General features: G+C 41.4%; 1 protein-coding gene across 2 annotated transcripts in view; it reads right to left on the bottom strand.

Moving 5' to 3' along the window:
* LOC134879049 (plexin-B2-like) overlaps positions 1–26,517 on the bottom strand; it is a 119,423-nt gene that overhangs the window by 64,391 nt on the left and 28,515 nt on the right. For both annotated transcript variants that reach the window (XM_063905304.1, XM_063905305.1), the window contains exon 2: positions 4,040–4,095. The gene's annotated coding sequence lies outside the window, so the exon portion shown is untranslated. The remainder of the gene's footprint in view (positions 1–4,039; positions 4,096–26,517) is intronic.

Below are 26,517 nucleotides of genomic sequence, written 5' to 3'. Positions count from 1 at the left end.
ACACAATCATTTCAGAAAGACGCTGGAGCGCTGCCAGAGCAGCAGCAGCAGCAGCGAGAAGAGGAACTCTGCGACACAAAATGAAACGCCAAGCCCCGGCTAAGGACATAATGAAAAAGCCATTATCGGCGTGAGCTTTCATCAGCCCTGCATTCAACCATGTTCAATGCAAACTGATTCTCTCATCACACGCTGTACCCAACTGAAAGCTGGGATATAAGAAAGGGAGAAGAGCATCAGCACATTTACAGACGATGGCGAGATTTCATGACGGTCACATTCGAGGCCAAGATAATCAACCTGTCATTGAAGAAGCAGGTATATTCCAAACATAAGAAGAGTCTTTCGGTGCACACCCTTTCTTTACTTCCTCGTTGATCTCACCCGTCAGCGCTTTTTAATTCTCAATCTTGCTCGAGTCTTGATGTTTTTATTCCCCATTCTTTCCCTGACACCTGCAGCACTACAGTGCCTGAATTCAAATAAAGCGTCTTCATGCAATATGCAATGAAATATTGAATTATATAGAATATGATGCAATATTCAGACTCCATACGGTATATATTAGGGAAAAGAGAAGGGGGAAGTCGAGAAGTCAAGCCGGTCAAGTATGCACTGTGCATCAAATGGAGTCTGAGATATATGTTGATAGTTTAATGTGTGAGACACGACTGCAAATAACCAAAGCTCTCATTGGTTGGTAAATCTACTTCATCTATTGGTCGCTGATACTAAAATGAATCCTCAAATAGTATACCAAGCCCCTCAAGTCTTCGAAAGAGTTGTTTAATCCTCACAAACTAGTAGAAAATAGAGGATTCTGGACATTTTTCCTTGGAAATGATCTTAAAAGTATATTTGTTTGTCATTTTTAATCAACATTTTCACTGATAACCTCTAAATTAATTGGTTAATTGCGTCCTCTCTTGTATTTAACGTATCCAACTGACCCTGCTGCTCTGATTGGTCAGCTGGCCGGCTCTGTTGTGATTGGTCAACTGCTTAGAGATGTCCAGCCCCTTGCCTAGCATGTACAACGTGTTCGAGCGCTAGCCAACAGAAGTGTTACATATTGACGTCATTATGTTCCGTAGCTTTGGGATTTTAGCTTTGCAGACCATTTACATACACTAAAACCTAGAACACGCCACAGGGAACGGAAAACCCTCCAAAAAAGCCTAATGAGGCCTCTTTAACTAAGATTTTAACATGTGAAAAATACACAACCAGGGGGTCAAACCCTGCTTTACGGAGCGGTAAAGTAAGTCGTTAGCTTTCCTGACAGTGACGCTGACAGGCGATGTCTTTTCTAGTGTGTCTATCTGAGTGGAAATCAATTTTTCTGAGTCTTCACAGCTGCAGCTCCCCTCTGAGACACACAAACACCCACACACACAAATACTTCCTCTCTAAAATAAACCGAGTTTTCCTGTTCAGCTCCCGCAGGAACGTGGGAGGAAGAGGAGTTACTGAAACTTGTTTTTAGGGGGAAAAATAAACCAGCTGGAAGAAGTATACAAAGTGGATTAGTCGCTCTAATGCTGTATGGTCACCAGAAAGTGGGCGGGGCTTAATTTGGACAGGAAGTGACGTTAGCGCCCTTCATGGTATATGTTTCTAGAACAACCCTTGCCTTTCTTTATACCTTAATTGGAAAACATGAAATATTTTGCTATAAACCTTATTTTTATTGCACAATAGTTAATTTTTTAAAACAAAGTAAACACTCTCATTAAATTCTATGTAATCTAATAAGCTTTACAACAAAAGCTCCCCTAGTTAAAATCAAACCAGCTCAGCAGGGACCTTCCAGTTCAGACAGTTTACATTCCCAGTCAGGATAACGTTGCTAAAAATAAACCGTTTATATTAATATCCAGGCTGCCATCGTACTGACGCTGTTTGTGATAAACATCAGCTTTTATTATCACAGCTGAACTACTTCCTGTATCAGTGGTTTTATCAGTCCTTCCTTCCTGTGTGCTCTTTATCAGCCATGTGTTTATATATACACACACACACACACACAGCTGCAAGGTTTCACACAAGGCGCAAATAAAGAGCGTTTATGCGTTTTAATGGCCAAATAATTAGGTTACAGCCCTGCGATGCTATGTGTTGACACAGCAACTCTGGTTTAATTAACTGGTTTTATGGGTATTTTATATGACGGAGAGAAAAGCAGGAGGGCTTTGTCTGAGAGGAGGAATTTCACAATAAAACAACACGGCCCCACGAGGCTGTCACTCATTACACAACAGAAAACTGCTGAGGAAAAGTTGTCACATCTTACACCAGAAGTAGGGCAAGTCATGTACTCAAAGTTTCGTCAGAGTGTAGAGCTTCTATTGGCAAGGGCTCCAACGCATTGATAGGCTAAGGGGCGGGACATCTGTAAGAAGGAGGATCAATCGCAACAGCTAACCAATCAGAGCAGACTGGGCTCTGGTTTCAGACAGAGGGTGAAAAGAGGTGCTGCAGTACAGACAGTATAAGAAACATAAAGAGACACTACATACTGATATACACCTGAACATCAGCAGGAGAGGACTCTTTAAAGTAGAGATGCTACATACTGATATACACCTGAACATCAGCAGGAGAGGACTCTTTAAAGTAGAGACACTACATACTGATATACACCTGAACATCAGCAAGAGAGGACTCTTTAAAGTAGAGACTCTACATACTGATATACACCTGAACATCAGCAAGAGAGGACTCTTTAAAGTAGAGACACTACATACTGATATACACCTGAACATCAGCAGGAGAGGACTCTTTAAAGTAGAGACTCTACATACTGATATACACCTGAACATCAGCAGGAGAGGACTCTTTAAAGTAGAGATGCTACATACTGATATACACCTGAACATCAGCAGGAGAGGACTCTTTAAAGTAGAGACGCTACATACTGATATACACCTGAACATCAGCAGGAGAGGACTCTTTAAAGTAGAGACTCTACATACTGATATACACCTGAACATCAGCAGGAGAGGACTCTTTAAAGTAGAGACGCTACATACTGATATACACCTGAACATCAGCAGGAGAGGACTCTTTAAAGTAGAGACTCTACATACTGATATACACCTGAACATCAGCAGGAGAGGACTCTTTAAAGTAGAGATGCTACATACTGATATACACCTGAACATCAGCAGGAGAGGACTCTTTAAAGTAGAGACACTACATACTGATATACACCTGAACATCAGCAGGAGAGGACTCTTTAAAGTAGAGACGCTACATACTGATATACACCTGAACATCAGCAGGAGAGGACTCTTTAAAGTAGAGACTCTACATACTGATATACACCTGAACATCAGCAGGAGAGGACTCTTTAAAGTAGAGACACTACATACTGATATACACCTGAACATCAGCAGGAGAGGACTCTTTAAAGTAGAGACACTACATACTGATATACACCTGAACATCAGCAAGAGAGGACTCTTTAAAGTAGAGACTCTACATACTGATATACACCTGAACATCAGCAGGAGAGGACTCTTTAAAGTAGAGACTCTACATACTGATATACACCTGAACATCAGCAGGAGAGGACTCTTTAAAGTAGAGACTCTACATACTGATATACACCTGAACATCAGCAGGAGAGGACTCTTTAAAGTAGAGATGCTACATACTGCAATGTTCAAAAGTTATCTTTAAAAAGTTTCAATAAATTAAGTTATTATATTATATTAAGGAAATGATTTAGGATTTCTGTTAGGACAGACTCGTACTATAAGATCCCTTGATGAAAAATACTGAACGGGTTTATTTAGAGGCTCCATTATGTAGTTTGTTCACAAGAAAACCAAGTTTGCTTTTCAGCTGCTCAGCACATACAGTATCTGGGGCACAAAGGCGTCCTTTATCTAGGACTCTGGGCAAAATAAATAAATCACAAACAGTTCTATAAATAAAACAAACAACAACCTCTTTTTGGCCTCAGAAAACTAGTCTCGGTTTAGTGTCTGAGACCATCTCTCAAAGACGGGTGAAAAGTTGTATTCCTTCTTACCTGTTCAGTGTTCAGGCCTGTTGATCTCTGATGACATGAACCCCCTCACTGTCCTCCTGCACAACACAAAGATTACAAGTGAAATTAGTCGTTGATTATGGACAGTTTTTAATGTATCCTTATCGAAAAACAGAGGGACGATATCTCATATAAGGGATTTCAAAGGCCTTTTATTTTGAGACTGTACATCAGAATGTCCTGAGTGTAAGGGGGAAGAGTGTGAGCTTTAAAAACATCACTGCTGGGTTAAAATTCTCAGTTATTTTGGCTTCCTCTTTTTTTTGTGAGTGTTTCATCCGCCTAAGTGGTCAATTAGAGCCACGAGGTACAAACTGGCATTTTAAAAAAGGTGAATTATGTCGGAAAAAGATCTAAGAACTTAGAAGATCAGGAATGAACACCCACACACCATCCCTGCTAAACTAGGACACACACACACACACACACACACACACACACATACATACACACACATGCTAATTACACTCTGTGGAGGAAACACTCAGCCTTCAACTTTTTTTTCGATGACTCAGCCCAATCAGACTTTAGTGGTCCATGTAATCTGGACCTAACTAATCAACCACCTACACTGCCAATTACCCATGAGTCAGAGCACTGAGGTCCAGCAGGACGATCAACTTCAGATTAACTCAGAGTTCAATACTTCACGGTCTCCGTTGATTGGACCGATTTCACGGTGCCGGGCAACTTAGTCCAAGATCTTCCCACATACTCTAGGACCAGTGTGCAATCGAGCTTCAAGGGTTACCATTAAACCATGCAGCTTAAATTCAACAGCTAACAGTGAAGAAAAGGGAAAGTCTATTCTTGTTTTGCAACTCTGGATCATTTTAATTGATTCCCTTTCCATTTGTCTGGTCCTCTGTCTACTTCCACACCTCTCACCAGTTCTCCCTATCCTTCAAAGTTCAGTTACTGACTGGAAAGCAAAGAAAGGACAGTTGGAAGGATTTAATTAACTGGATATTATGCGTCCATCTGCCAATCGAGCGAGCATCTATCCGGCGGTAAACACACGACCTTCTGTTTCGCAGCACAGAGTGTCCTTGATGCTTAATAAACTCTTCAGTATTCAACAGCAGCGGCTGTTTAGGTTTCCATACGGATCAATGAAAGCGGTGGTATGTTCAAAAGCAAGGGAAGGATTTCAGCGTTTCATTAAGCCCTGAATCAGAACAATTAACACATTAGAAAAACTGCATCTCTGAGATCTTTACTCTCATGAGTTCTCTTTCAGTCATGCAAACACCTCTTGAGAAAGTTGGTAAATACTGCAACACAAGACCTCCGAACGATTCAATCAAAAGTTCAAAAGCAAAACAGAAACAGCAAAGTGTGGCCAGCTACGTTGATGCCAATGGCGTTGTGTGTTGCTCAAACACTAATTGAAGTAGTTAGGTAAGGAACAACGCACAAACATAAACAAACATAGGATTGGTTGACGGGTTCATGGAGGTATAAAATGAACTGGATACAGCATTGGAGGCGGGACCCCATTCAAGACAAAAATGGCCTCTAGAGAACAAAAGTACAGCAACGTTTTACAACTTTTCGACCCCAATGAATTAAATAAGAGCTATTCAAGTGTACAGGGTGGTTCAGTTCATTCAGAAAATCGATCCACTGATTGATAGACGTCTCTTTCCCAATGCAAGTCAACGGTAAAAGGGCTCAATGATGTCACAGAGTGTCCATAAGTTGGATTACCGCAATTTGGCCACTTGCTTCAACGTCCTCTGCACTTCCTCGGCTAAGTCGGCCATTTATTTTGTCATATTGTGACCGGCTGCTCTTGGTGAACGTAGCATTACTTTAGTACTTCCCACATCTCAGTGATTAAAACCGGTCTGGTGTTGAGATGGAAAACAACCAAGGGTTGAGAAGCAATAGCATATTTTTCCTGAATACTAAACACATTAAAAGCATCAAATAAATTGGCTTTAAAAAAGACGTGTATGCAACTATACAGGTTGTTGTGAGCTTACAAGAAATAACGACCCTAAATCTGGCTTATATATCAGTGAGAAGACAACCCCTACCATCACGTTTCTATAGATGCACCCCTCACTGCTGATTAGGTCAAACTGTATGAACATGAAGTCCACTTATTAGCCTAGATTATGACTTTTCACCAAAGGAAACCTGTTGTCACTGCCTTCTAGTGGTGGATTTCCCCCCCAATAAGTACATTTAAAAAGGTGTGGTCTTTGTAATATGGCGTCACTGTTGGGTAAGGTCAGCGAGATGATCCCTCTCCAGCTCGGTGTTGAGTTACTCTGGAAAACGCTTGTATTCAGAAAAGCCCTGGTGGCTGGAAATCCAATAAAAGCCGGAGTCAACGCCTGCATTCTTGGAATTCCCCTCCCCTGTAATATCGATGCGTGTATCAAATAACCGTTGTTGAGAAGAAGAAGTGTTGAGAAACGAGTGGAAGGCTTAAGGAACATCGGAGGAGGAATATAATACTAACCGCATAGGAGGGAAAAAGAAGCGGGAGGAGGATAAAGGGGAACAGATTTAAGTCGTGCAAACCACACACACACACACACACACACACACACACACACACCTCTGCTGTGTGACAGATGGCTTTAAAAGCTGGGATGTGATTTGCAGGTTGCTACGGCAAAGTATTTCATGATAGTTTATCTCACACACAGACACACACACACACACACACACACACACACACACACCCTGTAAATCAGTTCTGCTGGCTGCCTCTTATCTGAGAGATGGCAGCTATGAGGCGGTACAACGATCTGAAAGCTTCTTCTGCCTTTAATGACTCGCGTGGAGTCGCTGCCTCATTGAACAGCGAGGAGGCGGAGGAGGGGAGGGAGGCTGCCAGGTTGAGGTAAGAGCTGCATCACAACGTGCAACTAATGATGAAACATTAGGAAACAACAGTGTGTGCTTAGCTAATGTTTGATCACACAGTTACATAAGCAGCGGCGTCACGTCTCCACTGGTGGAACAGGTTTCTGAATATAGCTGCAACCAAGCCTGGAAAAGTGGCGGTAATATCCTCTTACTAACAGTGAGTAGCTGCGGCTGGTGTTCTGCTTTACTGACAATTCAATTCTGCATGATAAGAGATAGTAAATATTAGCTGCAGCGGCTCTAAAACTTACCAAAAGCCTGGAAATGTTGAGGTTAAATTCTCCTTTAACTGTGGTTTATTGTGAATTTTTAGATATTCGGGGGCGGGGAACACATTAAATGCAACACAGATACAAGATTATATCAGTACCCAGGATGTTGTGACAACACAGACCAGACTTTCCAGTTTTTTTGGTATCTTTTATCCAATTCTGTGAGGGAATCAAAGCTCCTAAATAAAACTTAAAGCAGCACTAACTAATATTTCTTAAGTGTCTTTCCGGTTCTGGTTTTAAGGTCTGCAACTTATCTGCCCGGCAACAATGAAACACACAGGAACGTTTAGCCACTAGAAGGTGAATATAGTTGGTCATTTTTGCAGCGAGGAAGCCAGGTTATCTTTTTAGGAGATGGTGGAAAGTAATTGGGAACTTCTTTGATAGTTTGTAAATCCTGTAAGTCAATACCAGTGTCATTGTGTTGAACCCAGTCTCCATATTTACTGGAGTCTTGAGCATTAATGAGAAATCATGACACATTTCTCTCTGACGCCGGGCCACATATTTCTCACTTTTTCCCGTTGACGTTTGGCAAGACTTAATACAAATACTTCAGGAGAGAGAAGTCTTTCTGTGGATGATGGACAGCGTGTTTATTCAGATGTCAGTATGAACTCTTTTGGCAGCGATCTGGATGAATCTCTGTCTCGTTCAGGCCGTCACTGCTCTTTGCTTTCTGGATTTCTGTTAAAGCGGGAAACCATGGCAGCTGTTGTGGAAAGAACAAGGAAGGACAAATGTGATGCCAAAATAGAGCCTGATGTTGAGTTACTTCCCAACTAGGGTTAGGGAATGGTCCTAAAATATGAACGGGGATTCTCAGAACCAAAGGAGTGTTATGTTTTCTGAACACATAAATATATTGTAGTTTTTTATCTGAAGTGAGAGAGAAATCATTTCAGCCTTCGACATAAAAAGGAATCAATCCAGACACTCGCTCTCTCTATTGGCTAGCTCTCCAACACATTGTATGTGATAGGCTAAGGGGCGGGACATCTCTAAACAGGTTGACCAATCACAACAGAGCCGATCAGCACAGGCAGTATGAGAAAAATAAAGAGCTTTTTGAACATTAAAGCGTGGGGACATGTCCCAGGAGAGACTCTACACACTGATATACACCTGAACATCAGCAGGAGAACTCTTTAAAGTAGAGACACTACATACTGATATACACCTGAACATCAGCAGGAGAGGACTCTTTAAAGTAGAGACTCTACATACTGATATAAACCTGAACATCAGCAGGAGAGGACTCTTTAAAGTAGAGACACTACATACTGATATACACCTGAACATCAGCAGGAGAGGACTCTTTAAAGTAGAGACTCTACATACTGATATACACCTGAACATCAGCAGGAGAGGACTCTTTAAAGTAGAGACACTACATACTGATATACACCTGAACATCAGCAGGAGAGGACTCTTTAAAGTAGAGACACTACATACTGATATACACCTGAACATCAGCAGGAGAGGACTCTTTAAAGTAGAGACTCTACATACTGATATACACCTGAACATCAGCAGGAGAGGACTCTTTAAAGTAGAGACTCTACATACTGATATACACCTGAACATCAGCAGGAGAGGACTCTTTAAAGTAGAGACGCTACATACTGATATACACCTGAACATCAGCAGGAGAGGACTCTTTAAAGTAGAGACGCTACATACTGATATACACCTGAACATCAGCAGGAGAGGACTCTTTAAAGGAGAGACACTACATACTGATATACACCTGAACATCAGCAGGAGAGGACTCTTTAAAGTAGAGACACTACATACTGATATACACCTGAACATCAGCAGGAGAGGACTCTTTAAAGTAGAGACTCTACATACTGATATAAACCTGAACATCAGCAGGAGAGGACTCTTTAAAGTAGAGACACTACATACTGATATACACCTGAACATCAGCAGGAGAGGACTCTTTAAAGTAGAGACACTACATACTGATATACACCTGAACATCAGCAGGAGAGGACTCTTTAAAGTAGAGACACTACATACTGATATACACCTGAACATCAGCAGGAGAGGACTCTTTAAAGTAGAGACACTACATACTGATATACATCTGAACATCAGCAGGAGAGGACTCTTTAAAGTAGAGACACTACATACTGATATACACCTGAACATCAGCAGGAGAGGACTCTTTAAAGTAGAGACTCTACATACTGATATACACCTGAACATCAGCAGGAGAGGACTCTTTAAAGTAGAGACTCTACATACTGATATACACCTGAACATCAGCAGGAGAGGACTCTTTAAAGTAGAGACACTACATACTGATATACACCTGAACATCAGCAGGAGAGGACTCTTTAAAGTAGAGACGCTACATACTGATATACACCTGAACATCAGCAGGAGAGGACTCTTTAAAGGAGAGACACTACATACTGATATACACCTGAACATCAGCAGGAGAGGACTCTTTAAAGTAGAGACTCTACATACTGATATGAACCTGAAAATGAGCAGAAAATGTCGTCTTTTATAACTTTTATATTTGGCTTCAAGACTCTTGGGTGAAGACATCAAGTTGTGGAAAGATATGACGGGCAGTTTTTCAATATTTCCTTGACAGCTTTAGCTCATATATCCAAGGGGATTGCTCAACCTCCTGCAGGATAATCCATTTCTTTGTAAAGTCACTTCATTCTAAAACACACACACCACTTCTTTGCACTTCCTGACACCTGCAGAGCTCCACACGCTGCTCCATATAAAGTGATCTCCCTCCAACTTGCGCTCAGAATATTCACAGTAAAGCGTTCCTGTACACAAACACAAACTAACAGCTCTTGACAGCGTTAAAACGAAAAAGCAACGATCTATTATTTGGAGTCTTTAAAAGCCTTTTCTGCCTGCCAACACTTCCTCAGGGATCAACCTTATCTTAAACCCATTACGCAGAAATGTGCAGCCCACAAAGAAACGCACACTCTGGGGTTCCATTAATCACCGTTTTTTTAATTGAGGATTAATTAGCAGCGGTGCTAATTTGTTTTTCTTTAAGCCAAATATGTTGTGTTTCAGAATTGAGGCTTTCCCCCCCGATCAATCTGAAACTGTCCCCCGATATCTGGATCACGCTCTCTTGTTTTTCTCACATTCACAGCCTCGATGTTCAGACTGTGTGGTTAATCCACTGTTGCATGCTAAAGGCCACACACACACACACACACACACACACACACACACACACACACACACACACACACACACACACACACACACACACACACACACACACACACACACACACACACACACACACACACACACACACACACACACACACACACACACACACACACACACACACACACACACACACACACACACACACACACACATACACACACACACACACACATAGTGGAAGCCTTGCAGACATGGTATTTCCTTTCACATCCTATTGAGACCAAAGAAACTTGGTGAGAAGAGCATGGAAAAGATAAGCTGCACACACACACACACACACACACACACACACACACACACACACACACACACACACACACACACACACACACACAGACTTGCACAAACATCTGTGTAAATATCATACCAGCATCACCGCAAACATCAAAAGCCCAAACACAATGTTAACGTGATATAACATGCAGCTTATAAACCTCCCAAAGAGACCCTCCCCCCACACACACACACACACCTTCCTCTGTAGGAGTGTGTAGCAGACAGAAATGTGTTGGACGTAATTACAATGTGGAGTCTGAATAGCATCCGATTAAAATCCAGAGGTTTTATGGCAGGCCTTTGAAGAGCTCAGAGCAGCGGCTCATCCTGCTTCAGCAAAACCGCACTGAACACACACACACACACACACACACACACACAAATGTGCTGCTTCTCTCGGGTTGCCAGTTTTCCAGCAGCAGAATGCAGAAGTGCGAGTTCATTAGCGGCGTTCTGACACACACACACACACACACACACACACACACACACACACACACACACACACACACACACACACACACACACACACACACACACACACACACACACACACACACACACACACACACACACACACACACACACACACACACACACACACACACACACACACACACACACACACACACACACAGCTGTCATGTAATGTTGCTTTAGAGGCAGTTAAATTCTGCAGAGTCTGATACCCGAAAAAAAGACGTGCTGTCTCACTTTTCAGCTGCAGCGGCTCCTAACAAGTGATTAGCAACGAAACCTGGAAACGTGGCGATTAAACTCCTAGCTGTGCTTCATTAGGACCTGTCCAGATATTTTGGGGTGGAGAACAGATCATATCAGGATCCAGTTTGTTGTGACATAACGGCCGGTGGTGTTAACGCTTCGAGGGAAACAAAGCTCGGAAATAAAAGCAGGTCTGGAAGAAAAGATACGTGCAGTAAGGAAGGGGATGCTCACAGCGACCACAGACAGTTTTCATCAACGCTGGAACCTTCCCTAAAATGTTTGGGTGAGTTTTAGTGTCTTTTAGCTCCTTGTTGTGGTTTTTAGGTTGGTCACTTTACCGCCACAAACCAAGGAAACACGAAGTAAAGCAACAAAGTGAAGACACTAAACCACTGCTTCTGTTTTCCTGCTTTCTTTCTCTAAAATTGCCAGTTTTTACATATTTTTGGACACGTTTTCAATCCATAATTCAACATTTGCAACCCTCGTTCGATTTTATAAAAAAGCATAGGTTTTAAATTGCTTATATTCAACCATTAGATTGCTTTGCCTATGCATCATGAAGGCATGACACTACTTTGAGGGACTAAACAATCAATACATCTCCAAAATAACCTTGAATTATCCATTAGTCCAAAAGAAACCTTGCTTTGTGTGGAAGAAATACAAATATGTGTGCATCAGCTTCTGTGTTTTTGCTTTTCTTTGGAAACCTGCCAATCTTTACATATTTTTGGACATTTTTTAAAACAATAATTCAATATTTGTGACCATCATTCGATTTAATAAAAAAGAAGAGGTTATTTTAATGGTTTGTATCCATTAAGGTGTCCTGGATTGCTTTATGGCACACCAGTGGACTGCTTTACATCCTCACCATGAAGGCATGACACTACTCTGAATCTCCACAATAACCCTGAGTTATCCATCAGTCTGCAAAATAACCTTGATTTGTATGGGAATAACAGAAATATATGAGCATGTCTGCCTGCGCTTTGACATCTGCAGCCTGACACTAACACTCTTTGACATTCGAGGCGTGCAGAGAGATTACTGGTGCCGCGTTAGAGACTCTAATTCACTCTCACAACCTCACACTTTATTGGCCTCTCAGACATCAGGTCTCATGTTCACATGGAGTAAGAGAAGAGCGGACGGGCAGGAAGCAAATGTGATTACGTGAATAGAGAAGTTTCCACGAGGTGCTATTGATTTCTCTATGAAGCCGAATCAAGTTTATTCTTTGGGAGGCGGACGGAAATCACAAATGTAGACATGAAGCTGGTTCAAGTGCATCATTTTAACCAGAATTTATGGCAAAAATGGACTTTATTTGTGATTTTAAAAAGCAAAAACCCAATAAGACCACCAACTATCTGGAAAGACCCTTGTTTCTTCTATTAACACGCTTCAAATGAGTTGTTTCACTTTTCTACTCCTCTTATCCGAACTCTTTGCTCCAACCCCTGCAATCCCCTCTAGGGATCAATAAGGACTTATCCTATCTTAATTAAAACTTAAATCCTAATCCCTTGAATGAACTGTAGCTATTAACGCCGTCACAGTAAAGCAAAACAAGCAAAAGGCACAAGACTTTGTCAGTTACTTATCTGATTCTAACTATACTATAATGACAGGCAAATACAGATAATTGTTTTCAGACATTCGTACAGGAAGTGGGTAGGAAGCTTGCGAAAAAGAAAGGGTAAAATGTTGTTGAAAGCACATTCTTTGGCAGTAATAATACAAAAGCTCAATGCCAAACACAGAAAACAGTAACTGTATAACGTTATGCCTGCGTCTGGTGTCTAAAGGAATTCTATTTTTGACTGTAAATAAGACAAGCTATTGTCAAAAGTCTTGATATTCATACAGGAAGTGGGCGACAAATACTGATGCTGTCTGGAGTGAGTCAAACAAACAATACTTGGTCAGGAATAACAGAAATGCAGGAGTGAAAGCACTTTTATTTTGCAATAATCATGCAAAGAGTCGTTGCCAAACACAGGAAACCATCGCTGTATGACATTATGTACGTATCAGGTATGCAAATGAACTATTCATGTGTTTGTTTTGTTATTAATTCTCTATTTTTGTACTAGTTCTGATACACTAAGAGGATAAAATCAACCCCGTCTGGGAGGAAAGTCACGTTATAAACCCTAACAATGTATAAACAGCGATAAGAAATGCCTGGCACGTTGCACCACTGCTCTGTTTAGTCAGGATCCACCAGAGAGTTTATAAAGACCTCGCTCTGAAAAACCACAACATTGATCAACAGTCCTCTGTGACCACGAGGAGCCATTTACCATTCCGAAGGAGATCCACCCAGGGGTGAACTTGAAGGAAGAGGAGGGAAAAAGTCTACAGAGAGACAAAGAGTTTCATCTTTCACCCCTGAAAGTCAAAAAGTAAAAATCCAGACTTTAAAACAATGCACATTCTGCTGCTTGAAGCTTTCAGATTGGGCGTTAAATGCAACTCTGAGGCGATGGATTCCTTATACCATTTAATCTCTCTGACATTCACACGTGTTCTGCAGCGACCTTAATGTGTTCTTGAAGGTTTATGAGGTTTTCCTGGTGTCTGTAAACAAAAAGACAAAGAGAAATCAGGGCGAGCAGAGACCGTTTACACCGCTGTAAACCTCCGCTACACCGGGACCAATCCACATATATATTCTATTGCTTTAAAGCGTCCTGCATTGATAGGAACTGGGAAACTACAAATGCATCCTGGGAGAATTTACCCTGCACATACCAAAATGTACGTGTACCTAACAGATCTGCAAAGAAACGGTAAGAAATTGTAAATAAAACACCACTAAATATCTGAAACACCAGAATATCGGAAGCAAGCCAGCAGATATTATAGTCAATGCTCAAACAAGTTGAAGTTTGACCTTACAAAAAGGTCAAAAGAAGCAGCCAAATGTGCATTTTGGTCATTTAAATGCAAAGTCATGTTGGATTTTGAGATATAAATGAGCTCAGGATTAAAAACCGTCCACTAAGTAAAGCCTAACGTTCAGTGAGAGGCCGTTACAGTTCAATATGACCCTAATAGGTAGTCAAAGTGGTAGAAAAGTCAGATTATTTTGCTCTGTAATGCAACCTTTCAATGTTTGATATAATATTACACGATTTTTTAAGCTTGGGAATCAATTGGGCCACAAAATCCATCAATTAAACGGTCTATTTTTATCCAGATATTAAAGTTAAAAGCCTCGTATGACTCAGGGTAAGTGTAATACATTGTTAGCATCGATGAAAAAGAGCCTCGTTTGTGAAACCGTAATGAGTTTATTCTTTAAAAGTCTTGGTGTACTCTTTAAAGAAGGAGACCGACACACTTTGAAATCAATAGGAGGCCCAGTGTGATTAGCTTCCACAGAGCAGATCACTCCGGATCAATGGAGGACTGCTGGAAGAGCTGCTTTTGCTTTGATGATAAAGAAAAGTGAAATCAACATGCCGCTGAGCATTCCTCCTCGGTGTTAGCCACCGGCAAACGGTTGCATGCCAATGTCGAAAACAAAGACTTGTTGTCTTTCATGCAAAGCAACAAATAAAAAGAAAGAGGCCGACATTAAAATTAACTCAAGCCGTACCCCGGGGGAGTGGAACGAGGATTTCAACAAACAAAGACAATTCTCTTTCAAACATGAAAGCAGAACGATTGATGCAGGAAGGAGAAGGAGGGTCATCAAAACACGGTGCCTCTTAACGTATCGTGCAATTTCTCCCAAGAATCTCATCCTGATTCTGCCTCTGCTGTTACATACCATCAAGTCCATTGAGACATAACAAATCCTATAATCCTCGGACAGAAAGTCAATAAACAAAAAGTATGAGCGAGAACGCTGGAATGAGTCAGCAGAGGTGAGGAGGAGTAAATATATCTGCCCGGTATACGTTTCTCTTAAACCGTACGGAACAAAACCTGGGACAGAAGGTAGAGCTGTAGCACGACTGCTAACCCTGCATGTAGCTGAGTGTGAGCTCAATTCAATATATCAGACAGAGAGAGCCAGTGAATTGTAAGCTGAATGTTAGATATAAAGACATTGTTGTGCAAAGAAATATTGGAAAATCACCTAATTGGTGTCAAGAAATGTAAATTCAGATGTTTTTTTGGATGTTTATTATCTACAAACAAGAAGCTAATGGCAGCTTAAATGGTCACATGGTTTCATAACTAAAATATGCAAAACAATTAACAATTATTAACAATGGTGGCTAACTTTGGACCGATAATACATTGAAATTTGTGGAGAAAAAGCTCCTAGTGCTAACCCTAACCCTAGTAAAGTAATAATGCAGGGTATAAGGAATATAATCTGATTGGATTTAGTAGGATTGTGCTAAAAAATAACAGCTACGGTCTGACAAAACCATTTTATTGGGAGGTATTCCAATAAAATGTTGTTCCTCCAAGCTACGGCAAGCACGTTAGGCCAAAGTCAAACCTTTAACTAATTGAGTAAACTGGTATTTTGTGTAATAGTCTAAATGTTGGCCCCAATTTTCCGTAGAAGTGACCTATAACCTGAATGTTTGTTACAACCCTGACAGTCTAAACCTGGTTCTTAAACATTTCGCCTTCTTTTTTTGACGTTACCATGTTTCCAAATCTTAGCAATAGCTTGTATTTTGGTGCAAAGTTGGTGGAAACAAAAGTGAAACAACATTGGGTTTGTAATAGAACACTATTGTCTATTTCAGACCACTTTCCACATCATCCCGCAGCCACGCCCAACCCTCTTCTACAAAAGACAGATTTCACAGTAAAACCTTTATATGTCATTTGTCTTTTCCTGGCACACAGAAGTACCTCTGTTCTTAATTAACTCCTGCTACGTCATACCAGAGCCACGCCGTATTCCTCTGAGACCGAAGGGCTTTTCCCTTTTCCCACGCACAGGGGCAGGCCTCTGGAAACCCAAGATGAAGAAACAGGGTTGGGACACTCGCAGTTAAAAATGCTGTTCCACGCCTCGACAACAACAACCTACAGAAAGAGAGCCTGAATAAACTTGACATGGACGAGATTCTCTGTAAACACCGTGTTGATTCAACGGCTTAACCTTGCAACACGGATTAAACACCACATGCGTCTGTCAGCAGAATGTTGTGACTGACTATGATTTCACTTTGTTGTTTTAAGTGGCTTAAAAGTCCATTTCAATGAATAAAAGTGTCCATATTTAGTTCTAACAGATCCAGTCGGGTTCTACTGAAGAAGTAAACCTTAAAAAAAACACAAAGTTATAATTTTATTTTTTTTAAACGAACAAAGTTCACTTCAAATGATCAGAACCAATCAGAATCAATCAGAATCAATCAGAATCAATCCGAACCAATCAGAACCAATCAGAATCAATCAGAACCAATCAGAACCAATCAGAACCAATCAGAATCAATCAGAACCAGACTACTTAAAGAGGCCCTATTCTGCTTTTACCCGGTTTTCCCTTTCCGGAAGTGTCTTTCTGTGCACCTAAATGGTCTACAAAGGCTAAAAATCCCAAAGTTCCGGAACACAGTGACATCACCACGGAACACGGAACACTCGTCGCGCTTGTATCGGCTAGCGCTACACATTGTACGTTATAGGCTAAGGGGGCGGGACTTCTGAAAGCGGTAGTCCGATCACAACAGAGGCGGCCAGCTAACCAATCAGAGCAGACTGGGCTCTGGTTTCAGACAGAGGGTGAAAAGAGGTGCTGCAGCACAGACAGTATGAGAAACATAAAGGGCTTTCTGAACATTGAAGCATGGAGACATGTCCCAGGAGAGACGCTACATACTGATATGGGGCTCCTTCAGTGGTCTTCTTGCTGCTTTATGAATCTTCATAAACACGCGTTTACAAGGGAACACTTGTACGAGCATTATCTGGGAGACTGCCACAGTGAAAACGAGAAGGGGATCACTGAGGGTCGTGACCTTTAAACCCGACAATGAGCCGGCCTCTCTGCTGAGGTCTGGGTCAAAGGTGACCTAGTGGGATTGTTTGCAGAGAGAAAAAATGCCTAAAATGAAAAATAAAGTCAGAAATAAAATCTAAATTGAAGTTTAATTCAAGAAGTTGACTCAACGACTCAAAATGTTACAAATACACTTCATGATGATTGATAAAAGGTTCAGTTACTTAGAGGTGACCTTTTGCTGCTTTTCTTTGTTTTAAACCATGTAAATAAAACAGTTTGTCCACATCAGACATTTGAAGACCTTCTCTGGAACGCTGTATTCCTTAATTAAGCTCATTTGGATTAATTGCAATAAGAACTTAGGTAATATCAACAACTCCTAGATTAATTCGCAGTCTGGACGCAAGCCTGATGCTTCCTCTCTTTATGAAAACAGAAAGGCTTCCTCAAAGTTTTTAAACAAGACAGGCAGGTTAGGCTGTGTGAGGCGAGAATCAGCGGGAGACCATCCCTTCAAACCCACCACCGCTGTGATCAAACCGCTGCATTTCCCTCCCTGAAACTACTGGAGCCTGAACACACACTCAGTGGAGTGAAAGCTGCTTCAGGGGGCACCAATGTGTGCTGGAAACTCCCACCAAAAAAATCATCCAGCTTTTGTAGAGACATTTCACTTAGAGCTTTGCATGAATATCCAAGGATTTTTGTCCAGTTAGTTTAGGCTTGACTTTTTACCTCCATAGGGTATACAGTATTTATTCTACTCATCAGTTTTTAATGCTTATCTTTTGTTATCTTTAATGCAAGTTTCCTGTATTCCTGTAACTTACTTGCACAATTACGCCAATTACCTTCTTGTATTTTGCATTGTTGTACGAGCCTGAGACTAAAGATGTAATTGTCAAGACCAACCTGTAGCCATGGGGGAAAATGCAGCTTTCTTATTAGTTTAAGTAAAGCACAAAAAGGTCCAGCAAGAAAAATCTAATTAAAAAATCTAAATCCTGAAAAAATATTCAGAATAATAAAAAAAAAAAAGTCAGAATTTTGGAAATAAATTCAAAATGCTTTAAAAAAGTCGGAATGAAGTCTGATCAAAACAATTTGAACATTTTGAAAATGTGAAGATCTGAAAAATAAATTCAAGATGTTGAAAGAATGTACAAGTCAGTGTTTTGAAATAAAAATCCGAGATTGCAACCCTAATTTTGACTCATCGCAAGGAAGCCAAGTTGTGGGAGGCGATGGAGATAAAAGTCCAGGGTTCCTCAAATTATGTAGGAGTCATCCTCTGGGGACCATGAACATCTATAGATCATTTCATAACAATCCATTAAAGAGCTGTTGGGATTTTCCAATTTAGGACAAAATGGTTACCCAACAACCCAACAACCCAACCAATTGACCAATACTGCCATCCCTAAAGCCGCCGGAATAAAATAAACAAACAGTTCAGATTTATTTCCATTAAAAGTCACGCGACACCAACATACCCTCACTAGTACCTTTAGGAAGTCCATTTTGTTCAGAACTGTGCTTTAATGCATGGTATAACTGTTCAAACGAGCCAAAAGAGACTCATTACGTCCAATTAAAAGTTGCCTTTGGTTTTCTCCTCGCTGTGAGACTCATTTGTTTCCATTAAACAATAAAATCCTTGGTATTCAGTAAACATGAGAGCACCAAGCAGAACTAAACCCCAGTTACAGCTCCGGTTCTGCACAATCCTCAGTAATCACACACACACACACACACACACACACACCTGTACAGAAACACAGATTCATATGCAGCGAGGCAATCAGAAACGTAGCCTATTTCCATAATGAGGTTCAGGAGGTGAAACAAAGTCCTTTCCGTCTGCTCTTCATCTCTCTGCGTCTCTCTGTTGGTGGTCTTATTAAATCTTCTTCGTCTCCGCGACCTCCTCTTCCCCTCCTCTTCCCCTCGTCTTCCCCTCCGGCCGCTCAGAAACTCATTAAACTGCTGGAAGAATATCTCTCCCGTTTAATCCACCTCTCAGGGTTTCTCCATCTGCCTCCCAAGCTTCACTTTCCAAACCATAACTGAACGCGGTGCCTAACACTTTTTTTAATATCTAATAATCAGATCTTGATCTATCAGAGTGTTGGGTGTGCTGTTAATGAGTGGAGCTAATTATGCAGGCACTGGAGAGGATAGGATGAATATTAATACCTCTGAACTTGTTCTTGAATCAATCTTCTTCACTGCCAGCTCGGTATTTATTCTGCCTCCTTCTGAAGTTTACATCATGTCTGATAAATCCCAGTTTGACACGACTAAACTTTATGAGCTGAAATGAGTAAGGCTGGTTCTTCGTAGCGAACGAGGACCAAATATTAATCGCTACCTTTGGGAAGTGGACAGGAGAAGATCAATAGTCCAATATCTCCTCCGCCCATCTCTTAAATTTGACTTTTACAGCCTTTAAAAAGAAGAACCTTTTTGTGTGTATAGGCATTAAAAAGGACATTTTAGATCCCTCCTTTTAAAGATTTCTTCCTGATTCACTGTTCTCCAAGTAACCTTGAACCCAGCATTGTTTCCCAATGGGCCAGAAGAGTCTTTAATGCAACGGGGAAACAGAAAGAAGACTCTAATGTATGCTAATGCCAGACATTTTGTCTATAAACTGCCAGAAATTATAGAAAAAGCTTCGTAAAATGTGACCAATCGTCCAAAAGATAAAGGAAAGATCAACTTCCTGTCGGTCAACTTATAACTGCATCTCTACTCTGATAAGGTAAAGGATCCCTAAGACCTCCTAATGTGTTGTTTGGTCCGACTGAGACTAAGAAACTCAAGCATATTCAGCACCAATCAACCTCTAAATGAACCAGTGATCAAAACCATTGTTTGACTGTTTCAGGTCAATTAATTAACCAATCAGTAGCCGGATTCTTAAGCACTCTAAGAGCCACTGAAAAACAATTTAAATGTCTTGATACAACACATGGATTCCAGATCGTCTACAACCTACTGTAAATATGTAAGAGTGAAGGCTTCGTATAGATCTCAATTCCCCAACTAACATCAAACCCAGCAACGTTCCCAATGGGCAAGAAGAGTCTTTAATGCAACTGGGAAAGAGAAGGAGACTCTAATGTATGCGAGTGCCAGTCATTGCCGCTTCATAAAATGTGACCAATCGTCCAAAAGATAGATCAACTTCCTGTCCGTCAAGTAAAATGTCATAAACTGAATTCCAGATCGTCCACAAACTACTCTAAATGCAAGGTTGAAGATGTGGCCCGTGTGCTTTCGTATAGATTTATGTGAATCTTCTTTTGCAATGAATAAAACACTTGAGATATCTCTCAGCCTTGCCCGAGGTGCAGGTGCATCATGGGTATTCTCTTTTCCATGCTCAGTTGCTGAAAAATCTGTGCATAGCAATTTCCAATAAAGGGAATATCGTGTGAAAGAGAACTATTCTCAAATGGCTTTTTCTTTGAAGGCCACGGTTCTTGGAAATCCCTTTCTGTGTTTAGGTTAAGAAAGGAATGAAAAAAGATAACGCACACGAGGAGTATTGCAGCTTTGATCCTTTTTACTTCATCGGGCTGAGTCAGAAACACCGAGGGATTCAGCTCAAATTCTCTGAGTCACGTCTCTGTACAAAATGTTAATTTTACGACTGAGCAGTTTACAGGCAGGGAGACAGGGGGGGGACACGTCATATTTCATTAATGCCTGTCAACTATATTATAAGGGGGCAATAACAGATTTTCTCCTGGCCCACAGAGCAGAAAATGGCCGCTATATATCTGTCGAGGTTGATAGGGTGCTTGATCGATACCGCTCGGCGTCTGGGATAAGATTTTTTGGCTCTCATTTCAAGAGGCGCTGTGTTTCAGAGCAAAAAAAAAAAAAAACCCAATGGACTTTGCAGAAACTCCCTGAAGTCATAAATTATTTGGCACCTTTAGTCACAGAGGAGCCCGGACTGTGCATAACCAGCCTGGTTTCAGGGCAGCCGAGCCGGGGATAAAAGGAGAGAGTGTACTGCAGGAGAACAGGGGACAGAAATACCCCGGGTAACAGTAAAAACATTGCAGGGCTGCACAAGTATGTAATCCTGCCTTTCAGAGCCCATAAAACTCTGCTGGTATTCCATCACATCATGCACTTTAGAGGAGCATCTACTCACTGCACGACAATCTGAAAGACTCCTTAAAAATCAGAGCAAGAAGACTGAGATCATACCGTTCAGTTTCATGAGATCTCTTAAGGTTATTTCTTATTTCTGCACAACTTTCTCAGGTTTGATAATGAAGTTATTCTGAGATGCTTTCGGGGTCATTTTTCAACAAAAATTGCCCAAAATGTGAGGGTTAAAGGTTCTTCAGTGTGAGACTTGGCTGCTTTTATGACTTAACATTATTCTAAACTGAATAAATGTGGCTTTGTGCAGTTCGTTCAGACATTTGAAGACGTCCCCTTGGAGTCTCTAATGGACATGATACACTGTTTTCTGTTTCATTGATCAAACGGTTAACTGTATAGTCAGGAAAGTTACTGGTGGGTTAAGTCCAATTTTCTCTCCTGTTTTGGTCTCCACCATCATCTGAGGAACTCACAAATCAATGAAACCAACTTCTTTTTACAAAACAACATGATTTCTATCCTTAAGTTAATATGAACTATTATTCTGACTGAAAAACAGCATAAATATGGATAAAATGACTGGTTTCTGACCTGGGATTTGAATTTAAACATGTATTATTGGATTTTTCCTTGGTTAAAGGATGTCTTGATTTAATTGTAATCAAGGTTTCTTGCTAATTGCCGCCAACGATAAATGAAACTGTGCTTTGTTATGCTTGGGTTTGAGCAGTTTTCCTGACGCTGCAATGGATAAAACTACACCTCAGTGTCCTTAAAGTTAGACTTTTCTACCCAGAAACTCGTGGTAGGGATGCACAACATGTATTCTTTAAGTCTCTGTAGTAGACATCAGACTCCACTGAGGAAAGAGTGAGTCTTCCAGCCGGGTGTCGCTTTGAACATCACACCGCTGCTCTCGTTCCAGACTCCCTAACTCGGCAGTTTCAGAACAATTAGACCAGAAAAAGAGCCGGCGACAGATGCACCGGAGCAAAAGAGCCATGATAACAATTATGCTAACTATTCATCCATCTCCCCGCAGTCTCCCGCCGCTGAATGCTTCTCCAAGCTTTGCGAGACTAATTCAATGAATCATCTGTGACCGGAGGTGTCCAATTCTTAATCTCACGCCGCCAGCTCTTTCTCCCTGAGCATCAAAGGGGGATTCTGGATTCAACACCAACACACCAGGAACTCTGTCACTGTATGTAGCTTGTCAGGGTTTTGTGGGGAAGTCTTGTGCGTCCTCCGTGATAGGTGGAGATGATACACTGACGGACGTTCATGGTCTAATGTGAGGAGTACAACATAATAGGAAAGGCTTTTTACTCTCCATTACAAGAAGCTTTTTGTATGTATTTGAGAAGTGTTGCAGATCTGTAAATGCTGATCGCTTTCACTGATTATGTCCCACCGAAACCTCCTCCAGTCACGCCGGCTTCCAACTAGCAGTCAGAGCACGTCCTCCTCCTCCTTCCTCTCCTCTCCAAACAGCTGACATCTTGTTTTGGATCCGGATGTGTCGGTGATAAGCAGCGGCAGTGTGGTCCGCGCTCGGAGCTCCCTGCTGGCATCAATCAACGTCAACACGCTTCAAACCCACTTAAGGGCCGGTTCTCATGGGTTTTAGAGATCACAAGCTGCGCAGCCGTTTAAGAACAGGATGTGCCGGATAAAAAGCTCCGCTGCCTGTCTTCACTTTCCAAAACATCTAGCGCTCCTGGTGATAAGACATGAGGACTTTTATGAAAGTCTAAATGAAGAGCAATTACAGGTTTTCACAGATTCCTGCAGGCCTTTAGTTCTTGGCAGGACATGGAGATTGTATTCATCCTTAAACAATATTAAACACGGTGGCCCTGTGGGATAGAAATGCTCATTCCGCCTTAAAATAACATTAGAATTCTAGTTTAAAGGCAACACTGGGCCGCACCTGTTGGACCCATATATGGGATATCTGCGAGTCGGCGGATAATCTTTCCCTTTGATGATGTTTAAATGCAAGACGTTCACTTATAACGGCTTATTTTACTTCTTGCACGACTACTTTTACTAACAAACTCAATGCAAGATCATTCAGTAAGCTGTGAGCTGCTCAACTGGATGAAGAATAAGAACAAGATCTATGCTTTAAGAAGAGGAGGACAGGTAGGGACCAGTTATGCTTGCTTTGTCTGGTCTATTGCAACGTGTTACTGCCGTGTCCGTGCAAAAACTCCAACAGACAACTAATGTGTGAGAAAAACTCAGATGATTCAAATCATTTCTAACAGAAAGTCCTTTATTTCGCCGTCTATACTGTGTCCTCGTTCTGTACAAAAGCAGCATCTACATGCAACCTTCATTGCCTATACTGAATATCTGCCCTGAATCCTACTTGGAGTGGCTTATTTTACTTCTTGCATGACCTCTTTTACTAACAACCTCAATGCAAGATCAAACAAATGTGCAAAAAAGCAGAATTCTTCCTGAAAAAGACGTCAGTAAAGCTACTCGGAGTTGAATAAGTAATGGATAATGTGCCGTGAGGGGGTTCTTTGCCCCATAATTACCAACTCACTGCACATTATCCTTTACCTATTACACGGTCAGAGACTAAACAAACTAACGACTCGACTCCCAATATTAAGTGAGTGTGTTTACTTCCTGTCTGCTGATCTATCTGAAGTCCAGCGCTCCGTCTTGCTCTCTCTCGATTTGATCTGTACTACTGTCACATGTTCATAATGTTGGATATTGGTTGAAACGCATCGATCTGGAAGTGAGCAGCTCCTTTGAGTCCAAACCTTTGAACGGGCTCTGTCACTGCTGGCGGTGTTTATTTTCTGCTGGAAGTATGTGAGTGGAAATCACACTCACGGAGATGTCATACAACATTAGGAAACCGCTGAGCTGCCAGCTACGTCTCGACCCATCTTTCCTCCTTCCCTCATATCTACTCAGTTTCACATCCTGAGGCTTGGGAAGTCAGATCGGACTTACACTCCATGACCATCATCTCTTCTATTTCCATCTCTCCTCTCTGCCTTTAATCCGGCTCAGCGTCATCTTCTGATCTGTTGAATGTCCTTTTTATGTCTGCAGTCTTTCCTCATTCAGACGTCTCCACATTTCCGTTCACATGCTCGCTGACCCTCGACTTAAACCCCCTATTTTTCCTGCAGATGTGCGTGTTGTTGTTCCTCTTCTAGCATATGCCTGGGCTTGCGTGGGTGGGTATACGGACATGCTTAAATTAGTCCTGCAAAATAAAATGCAAGTGGATGGACACACACCATTGAGCTTGAGACACAGCTATACACTCTGAGAGCAACGTAATCTCCTCTGACTCTCAAAAGGCTTCTGGTTTATTCAGTAAGCTGTGAGCTGCTGTATGAGAGCACTCAACTGGACCAAGAATAAGAACAAGAAACTATATATACATGCTTTAGGAAGAGGAGAGAGAGTTTGATGGGTAGTGATGATGTGCCATCATGCTTGCTTTGCCAGTCGATTGCAACTTGTTACTCATTAGTGGCCAAACAGTTTGCATCTTTCAAACGTCTTTACTTGAACCCGTTGCCCTTTTCAACCTAAAAAAATAGCTGAATTAGCATGCATCTCAGCCAAACACACCTACACTGTAAGCCTCCATGCACAAACTCCAACAGGTAACTGATACGTGACAAAAAACTCAGATAATTGAAATATTTTTCTAGCAAGAAAGTTCATCATTTGGTTTTCTAAACTGGGTCCTTCTTCTGTATCGCGATTGCCTATACTGAATCCAATCGCATTTGACATCTGGATAAACTCGAAGAGGAGATTGTTTCATACTTTTCCCAAGGTCATTGATGAACTTTTGGATGTCACACCTTAATGTAAAGTCGAAATGCTTTTTAGATGCTGCAGGCCTCGGTTATGTGCATACCTAGTGTGTAAAGCCATCAGTCCACCTGTAAAGACAACAGAATTGATGATTGAAACTAAAGCACAAACTCAAGCATCTAAAGCCTATCCTGTGCAGAACAGGAGCCAATCAGAAGACGCTTAGAGAACTGAACTAACCAGAGAGGTTTCTGGGCCAATAAGTTGGTCAACAATCTGCCACCATTTCCAATTTCCTACAGTGGCTCCTGCTCTGTCTTTACCCTGAAAGCCTTCACCCAAAACAAAATTGTAAAAGCCACTGAAGCATATTCTGTTCAGATTAGGATCCAATGTGAAATCTCTGAACGGACTGACCATTAAATGGGGGGGGGGATAAAGATGCATGGATTAAAAGAGCATTGCCCACCATGCATTTCCAGTGTCGTACTGCACCATATGTGACGCATCGTTCTATCAATACCCTGAAATCCTTCCCCCAAAACAAAGCCAATGCATCGCACATCCCTGAACATAAATCCCGAGCTTCTGGGAAAGGTTCCCGAGGGGCGGAATGTGATGAATAGCTCAGTCGAATGAGTAAAGTTTACTTTGTTCCCCTATTTTATTGTGCCTCCCTCCACCGGCTGCCAATTAGGTAGACACAATCACCCCTAAAGGCAATTCAGTCACTTCAATTAACGTGCATGTCTAAAGACGGTGGGAGGAAAATTGAACACCTTAAAGAAACCAATGCAATGGTAGAGAGCATGTGCAATACCCACAAAGTCAATTTGAATCCAAGAGCTTCTTAGAAACACTGTTTTTGTAGCCAGTTCTGCTTTATATTTCTATCATTTTGATTACTGTGAGTCTTTAAATGCACACTTCATGACTCTGTTGACTCAATTTGACAAATTCTAAGCAAAACAAGGCAACAAATATGACAGAATTACCCAGAAATAAGTTCTGAACCCTCCCTCCTCCACTTCTGATAAACAACTCACTCTGGAGGTTAATGGGAGTTAGCCGAAATGACTCAGTCTCAAGGTTAATGGGGAATCCGGTTCAGGGCCGTAAACAGCTGACAGGATAAATGGTGAAACTACAGTTCTGAAGCTGCTGAACCGAAGCTGTTTTTAACATCACCTGGCAAT

Source organism: Eleginops maclovinus, chromosome 17, assembly GCF_036324505.1.
Source record: "Eleginops maclovinus isolate JMC-PN-2008 ecotype Puerto Natales chromosome 17, JC_Emac_rtc_rv5, whole genome shotgun sequence".
NCBI classification, from domain to species: Eukaryota; Metazoa; Chordata; class Actinopteri; order Perciformes; family Eleginopidae; genus Eleginops; species Eleginops maclovinus.
This window is presented reverse-complemented; position numbering and strand designations above follow the sequence as displayed.